Consider the following 8,771-nt stretch of genomic DNA (forward strand, 5'->3'; position numbering starts at 1 on the left):
CTGCGTAATTCCATTGAAGCGCTTAAAAGGATGATACAACCAAGGAGCACTAGTAGGGTTTTTCACTCAAGTTTTTGGTTCAAAAGTACGCTTAGATTTATCTCTTTCCCAAAATCTATTAGTCTTTTCACATTCATCCCAATAGTTCCTATCTATAGGTAAGGCTTGTTCAATCTATAACTCCCCACTACTAAATTTCGACATCCGTTCTTCTAAATATAACTCTAGAAGTGAAATTTCATCTAGATATCCCCTTTCTCTAAATTGAAATTCTACATTTTCTTTTTGTAACTCAGTAATTTTCTTCATTGCTTCATTTACAACAATCATTGCTACCTCACGTTTTACTTCCAATGCCTTGTTTAATTCTCTAATAATCCTAACATAATTACCATAATATTCACTAGATGTTTATGCAAACCTATGTAAGGCTGAAGTTGAGTCATCCTCATCATCATGCGATATTGGTCTTTGTGACAGTTTGCACCTATCCCTACTCCTCTGTTCTCTTTCCTTTCTTTCTAACTGGTAATAATAAGTTCTTTTAGCTATATCTAGCAATTGTTCAAATCCAAAAGGTAGAGCATTTTTCTCATAAGGGAAAGCAGTAAAAACCCTACTCTCAGGCATGCCATTATTACTCTCAGTAACGTCAAATTCATCCATATTTTCCAAAGAGGTTGTTGAGATGTCGTCAACATTAAATGTCACTGACTCAGGCATCTCTTCCTCTTCTAATTCATCCATAAAAATTGCTTTTGCCTTACTATATGTAAAAAACGTATCTTCTTGATTATTTTCTTCCTGATCCATGGATAATCGGGAATATGTTTCAAGCGAATCATCAAAGTATTCTGCTTCCCCTGTAGAGAGCATTAAGCAATCTAGGGTTGTATCTTCAGACGTAGACAACCAATGAGTAATATCACTATCCGAATCATTGTCTGATGAAAATTTTATAGCATATTCACCAATACCCATCTGTTCTACCTGTGAGGCTGATGTACTATATTTACCTCCATTTTTTCTATTCTTGATGGGCACTGTGTTTTAAATAACCAGGCATAAGGCCTTTCATTATCGGTCCTCTCCATTTTTGAATCATAAAACTCATTGTTGGATTTCTAATCCATTTCACTAACCATCTCATCTCCCGGCTCTTTCAAAAATCCTTTTGAAATAACTTGTATCTTAACTCGATCATTTTGAGGATCAATCACGATTGAACCCTTGTACCAATCTTAAGTGCATCTGTCTTGGTATAACCAAGGTCGACCCAACAACACAGAATATGAAGAGATATTTGACAATGAGCAAACTACTAATTAATTCACATGAAATTCTAGGCCAGCAATTACAGATTTCACATTTCAGAATAACCCCAAAGGAATCACTTTCCTTTGATCAGCACATGTAAAACGATATGGGTAGGTTCTAGATTCTCAACCCTAATTCTTGCATCGTTTGTTTTGTCATCAAATTGATTGCTAAGCCACCATCTAACTGCACTTCATTCAGCAAGTGGCCATTAATAGTAGTATCTATACCTGGAGCTCGTGGATCCACAAACAAATCTACTATTTTTACGTCCTTAGATGTTTTTATTTGGGAAGAATTTGCGATTACTTTAGAAGCGTTAGTCTCAATCCTCTTCCTTCAACGCTAAACTAATTTATAATAAAGCTGCTTTCGAAATGTAGGCGCCATTTCTAGCACTTGTAGAAGGTTCATTAGAAATTTGCTTACCCCTGTCATTAGTTTTGTTATCTTCTCGCTTAGGGCAATTATCTTCGTGATGCCCTTCGCCACTACACCTTCTGCAAAGAGAAGTAAAGTTTTGATTTTTACGCGCATTTGGACAATATGTAGCTATATGACCTTCATGTTGGCATCGATAACAAATTACCGATCCCCTAGGCCTTTGTTGTCCATTTTGCCCCATTGGATTACAAAAAGTACCATTATTTCTCCTAAAAGGAGAATTTCTTCCTCTGTTTCCATCACTATTGTAATTATTTCAAGGTACTAGGGGTCTACCTTGGGTGGGCAATCCCCTTGGCCTTAAAGATTGATTAGGTGGCCCAATCACATAAGTCGTAATATTATGATTCATATAATTGTAATTTGATTGCAGTGAACGAGCTTGTTGTTGCTCTTGACCTACCTTATGCCAACAATTTGTATCTAGATGCCTTGCCATAAGGAAAAAAGTGCAGAATGGTGGATGGTCAAGCATTAGTCTTGAAGGTGTCAGACACTCTCTAGAGCCACATGGCCATACCCATGACACTTACCACACTAGATATTGGATCTAGGTGGGTTTGGAGTTGAGCTGCTCGAGGATTGTTGTGCACTAGAAGACTATGTTGTTGTCGAATAAATTTCTTTCAAAGATGTTTGCACTGCACTCATAATTTCCTCCTTCAACTTTGCTAGGGATTTTACAATAATATTAGCTACTTTTGCTTCATCAAGAGGGGACTGAGATTGAGGCATAGAAGGCATTCATGTCTGCATCATATAGGTTGGAATAGAAGTATACAGATTTAAAGGTATACTTGATACATTTGGACTTGCAGTTACCAATGGATTTAAAGGAACGATCACATAAGACACATTCTTAGATATCCCACTTGAAGTGCTTGGATATTCCATTTGAGGTTCTTCAAATAAGTCCCTTTGTCATTGTTGGCTAAGTTGCATTTCTTCCCACCATCTAGCATGTGTTTTAGCATATGCCAACGTAGCTAGCTGTTGTAGGCTAACATGCTGATGAACTTCAAGATTAAGCCCATCAATAAATTTACACTTTTGCATAGGTTCATCAGGAGATGGATTCATCTTTCAAATAATTGTCTCCATGCATTCAATGTAATGTTCAACACTTTCGGTTGTTCCTTGGGAGAAATAATCCAACTGAAGGGCTAGTCTATCTTGGAAACCTTGTTGTCAAAATTTTTCCAAGAATGCTCTTGACAAGGCCACATAAGTCACTTTATGTTGGGCATCTAGGTTCCTGTACCACCTTTTGCTGCTTCATCTTTTAATGTTGTAGGGAAAATATGAAGTTTTTGGTCATCGTCTACTATCTCATTAGCGATACAGGTCACCTCAAATCTTTGCATATGCACATCAGGATCCTCATCCCACAATCCCCCAAATTGCGTGAAGTCAGCTAATCTGATTGGGTTGCGAGCCATTGTTTCTCCAAATAATATCTCTAACCCTAAATCTTTGGTAATATTGAACCACGCAAGTTCCTTAGGCTCCTTAAATAGTTGGCGCAATCCAAAATTCGCCTTTAGATCCCAATCAAAGGGTGGCTCGGTACTCCCTACTATAGCATTAGCTTCACTCCCCCTACTTCCACTATTTTGTCTACTCCTTTCCCCAATAACACTACTGGTGCCTGAGGCAACTTGATCCCATTGATATGAGTTTATTTCACTTCCCTTTGACGGTGTTCTATCAAATGATATACTAGGCCTAAAAAGTTCTATGTTTGAGTTTGACATAGCGTCTATCCCTTGATTCAATAATGCATTCACCCTCTCAAGCCTTTCTAGTAGCCAAGTCTCCTGTCGCGCTGCTCATTCTCTAGCTCGTTGATCTCTAGCTTCATTTTTCTATCTTCGCCCCTCCTCCGAATTCATCCACAATTATTAAAATAGCTATTACTATCATACTCCAAAATTTTGCACGTTTTGTTTGAAGCTATAAAGTTATTTTTTGCTTACATATACGCTTAGAAAGTTTAGAATGGTTGGTAACTCTAGGTCTATTTCTCCATAAGGCAACTTTTCTTCTTGCTCAGGGACTAGGCCTAAAATTTCAATGACCTCTTTAAGGTCTTTTGTGTCGCAAGTAACTTTTAAACCTCTAGATACACGTATCCAAGGCAACACATCATCCTATACCACCCTTCTAAAAGTTTGACAAGCGTTACCATAATACCAATCGAAGTGGTACGATACACTAATTGTATTTATTTCTACTGCATCTATTAGCTCAAAGTATGCTGCTAATAAAACTATGGTTTGTGCTCAATCGTTATAGCCCCAACTCCAGGAAGATAATTGTTCTACATCTACAGTTAATTGCGAGCCAAAACATTTGCCCCCCTCTACTAGATCTGTGTCACTTGCCCAATCCAATATCCTCCTTTGGCAATCTTGGGGAATCTTGGGGCAAATTCAGAAAATAGTCCCTTAGAAAAGAAACCTCATGTTCACTCATAAATACCTAGGATTTAAATATTCTAGTGAGATCAATAACCCGTTCAAGTGCACTTGGCTCCCAAAAAATGCACCAAGAAATGACTTCAACAAGTTTTAACCAAGTTTTCAAGCCAACTCCTACAAGTTGTTGCACTGAATAGGTGATATTGGTAACTAATTCTTATGATTTATCTAGCCTTCCTCTATAGTTACGACACTTGTTCATAGTAGTCCAACTAATCTAATATCTAGGACATCAATAAGCTTGCTTAATCTTGCACTTTATCTCTTAACTCTTCACGACTAGATCTCTATATTGGACACTAAAATACTAAACCTAGGATGTTTATCCCTTAGGGAATTAATTTCAGGGCAGCATAGATCCAATGAATCTATCTACACATCTCCATTTAAATTCTTTTTAAATGATCTCTTCTCTCCCTTTATATAATAATTTTCTTTTCTTATTTATTAATCAGTAAACATTCTTCTTTTCTCTTCATTACTAAACATCGATCAGGATAAAAACAAGTTCTTTCTGCACTCTTATGTGTACGCATACATTGTTTATTTCAAACCCCCATATCTCCCCTTAATTATCAATTATCCTAGTAGCCCTCCACTCTTTATCTTAACGAACAACTAAACATTTTTTAAAATGAATAACTTATAAAAGTTTAATATAGATACTGAGACATTCCCTCAGGCTATCATATAAATAAATAGCTAATTTTATGATGTTGTTTATATTTGATTAAGGATTGCAGTTATTTTCTAGCTTAGCAACTATCAAAAAATACCCTTACATTTCTTCTTCATGTCGTAGATTAACACACCACGTATACTCTCAATTATGTCAAATCAAAAACACCATGTTTATATGGATATTTTCTTTAGTGAGAATAATATTAAATTATTTTTTATATTTCTAAGAAATTTACTAAAGCATCAAAAGGTTGAATTTAATCTTTTCTATGAAAATATCATAATTTTTATAGATGCAAAACATAATTTTTTCAAATGAAAACTGAAATTTTTACTTTTAAAAAAACCATTTTGGAAAATTTCAACATGTTAAATGATCTATAAATATTATCAAAACATTTGAGTAAGCTTTCAACATTATAGACTTCATGAAAAAAATATTATAACTCATAATTATGCAACCAAAAAGTTTATAAAAATTCATCTATGCCATTTTAAAGCTATTTTAAAGTATTTTTGCTATTTTTTATTTTTTTAAATAGAATCAAACCTACATAAATACAAAAAAACCATTGAGAGTTGAAAATGAGGTTCAAAGATATTTTATAAAAATTATAAAGCAAATAAATATTTATGTTGCATCACTTATTTCTATTAAACGAGTTAAGATGCTTACATAAAGTACAAGAGTCACAATTACACTTTTGAAAACTGTGTCCTTTGCAGCCCGCAGCCAAGAGATACCTTTCGCCCAGTTGTCTCGCACACGAGATCATCATTTTTTTAACTTCCTCACCTTCCTGTCTAAGTGATTGACTTATCACGATAGGAATGGCCTTTAAGATTTTAAAGCTATTAAGCTTTAATTAAAAGCTTTAAACCCATGGCTATGCCTTCTTTATAGTCGACATCCAAATGAGGAGAAGGTAACTAATTCCATATCTTGCCCATCTCTCCACCAAACTACACATGAAGTAGAGCAAATTGAAGAGAGGCAACTCTTCTCCAAGCATGTAATCTCAGTTAGGGTGGGTACATTGAAGCTCTGAATTGGCTATTATGGGGGAGGGAGAGCAATGGAGGAGCAGAAGAGGAATTGAACCCAAATCTACGTCAAGGAGGGTCTAATAGTCTTATCCAAGCTTTAGGAAGCTTTTCCTTGCAGCCTCTTGATCCAAACGTGAGTTTTCTAAAGGCTCCTTCCTGTATCCTTGATGATCGCCATGGTCTTCCAATGCCTCTTCAAAGTGCCCCCCAGTGTGAGTAGCCTCCACCACCCCATATTGAGTGTCCATAGAGTTGAAAACTCTCACCTTGGGCACCAAGGATAATCGAATACAGCTGATCAAGAAGCATCCACACTTTCTCTGATGAATACTAATGGTACTAACCGAAATTATGTATGAAACAAGTAATTCATATCCATTTTTGTCAAATGCATGTTTTGCTCTGCACCACCTTTCTCCCCAAAGGTAGAGGCCACCATCTGCCGTTTACAATCCTGCAAAGCCAATATACAGTCCTCAATTGTATTTTTCATTGCAAACCATGAGATGTGGACATCTTTAGTCTGGCCAATTCTATGCGCACGATCAATGCCCTATTCCTCAACAGTTGGGTTCCACCAAACATCTACAATCAGAATTCCCTCTTTGCAATGTTGCCACTGTATATTATCATCATGGCGTTTCATATTAATGCTCTTTTGAAACATATGGGATCCCCAAAGGCTACAACTTCCTCATTGACTACTGTTACTCCTTTCCTATGTTTTCTGGTCGGGTGAATCAGGGACTTGGGCAGTGAGAATGACCTAAATAATCATGGCCTCTTCATCATCAGGCATCACACGAAGTTCTCTAGCAAGATTATGCATTAGCAAGCATCTAAGGAAGGTATCAGTGACAAAATCTTCTTTGTCGGCACCAAAAGCTTCATCTTCATCAGCTTCATTTTCATCTTCTCCTTTGGCTTTAATTATTTCATCCAATTTGCAAAAGAATCAATGCAAGCTTCAAGCGGGGCACCATTTTTTAGACAACTATGGCTTCTTTTTTGTGAAACCAAAAGACGCCCCTCTTGATCACACCTACTTCTTTCCCCATAACATCCTCCAATGACCTCCCTTCTTGCCAATTTTTTATTTTTCTTTTAATTCATTTCCTTCCCTTCCAACTCCTTAATGATAGTTGGACTATTATCTCTACCAATCATGTTTCTTATACCTCATTTTTCCTACAATCTCCATGTTTACTTCAAACATATAATGAATGATACCTGCAAACTCAGATCAAGACTTCAGTGCGCTGCCAAAGTGAGTATCATACTAATATCCCCAGGTCATGGTTCTAGTGACCCTTTGATTCCTTGAGAGCCTCTTGGTTAGCCTCTTCCACATGCTTGTGGAACAAGTTCCACTCATACTGGCATCTTTCCGTGACCCCTTCCCATGGAGCCTTTCCATTGATTGATTCTCCCTGGGAATCCAAAGATGGGAGAAGCTTGTGGACTATCCATTGAGCATCCACAACTCCCACTTTCTCATATGTAGGCTTCACACACCTCTCTAAGGCGAAGTCAAGAACCCATCCATGAATCAAATCATTCTGGATCAGATGCCAAACACATTTCCATGCATTTCTTGAAAACACCGGAGCCATTATCTCGACAAACCCCCTACATGGAGGCTTATTTGGATCTTTGCATTGGTCAAAGCTTTCTATAGTCACTCTAAGAATTTTTTAATGTTTTTAATGCATTGTCATTCTCCAGGTCACCTTATGACTTGGCTCTAAAGCAGGTTGAGATATCTCAAGGTCGTACTTTTTAACAAGTTCTATATACATTTCAGCATCAAAGTTATCAACACTGAGGTCTTCATCCCATATAAAAATGTACTCATACGGGGCCACGACATCAGGATGTAGAAACCGTTTTGCAAACCACCATTTTGATTGTTTTCTTGCATACTAAATTTGTTGGGCACTTAACTCCTCTATCTGAGAAATGTGAACAGTATATTATAGGGTAGGACATTTGGCCATCTATCTGCCTTATACACCTATATGCAAGATCTGACCCAAAGAACTGAAGTCCAATCAGTGAATAGAAAAAATAGCATAACAAGTGCAAGTAACATCACATCTTCAAGTGGCTCCATGCTTCTCTGGAGAGCTTCAAAGATTGCTAGCACATTGCTGAAGAACTCAATGTCACGCAACCAATCTATTGGCATTTAAACTGCCCCCAAATGAACTATGTGTGGAATTCCGAGTTATGAGGGGCATGCAAGTGTTACTTAAACGATGTGTCAAACCACCACAAAGCTCCTGGACCTGCCTCTTTTTACTAAATCAAAATCAAATTTTATATTGGAAAAAAGGGAGTCATGGGAGAGGAGACAAAATCTTATCTTCTCTAGGTGATAATAATTCACTATGGGAAAATTTTAGATTGGTCATGGTTGAGATTCAATAACAAGCACCACATCTGCATTAAATTAATGTAAAAAGTTGGTAACAATGTGCCAATTGTGTATAATTTTGCTAAAAAATTTTGCAATATTAGGCATTGTTTCTAAGTGTTGTCAATGCATAGATAGCCTGAGCAAGTAGTTGAGGTTCGCATGGTGATCTCTAAGGAGGAGCCTCCTGTTACCATACAACTAACTAGATAGAATGTAGAAGTTTATGCTCTAGTAGCCCATGACCATGATGTTAGACAAGATGTATAGACCCTACAATTTGCTTTACAACAATCTATTAGAGATAGCCTAATCGATTTGCGCCCTCCATGGACTATGTTATGGTAATAGATTCTAGTAAGCCTCTTACTTATGAGGATGCTATG

At 36.9% G+C, this 8,771-nt stretch overlaps 1 pseudogene; it reads right to left on the reverse strand.

Moving 5' to 3' along the window:
* Positions 1-7,129: 7,129 nt before the first annotated feature.
* Positions 7,130-8,082, reverse strand: LOC148018259 (uncharacterized; annotated as a pseudogene).
* Between the last annotated feature and the right edge of the window lie 689 nt (positions 8,083-8,771).

The sequence above is a fragment of the Lygodium microphyllum genome, chromosome 21, assembly GCF_053477565.2.
Source record: "Lygodium microphyllum isolate KBCC chromosome 21, Lygodium_microphyllum_v1.1.10, whole genome shotgun sequence".
Taxonomy (NCBI): Eukaryota; Viridiplantae; Streptophyta; class Polypodiopsida; order Schizaeales; family Lygodiaceae; genus Lygodium; species Lygodium microphyllum.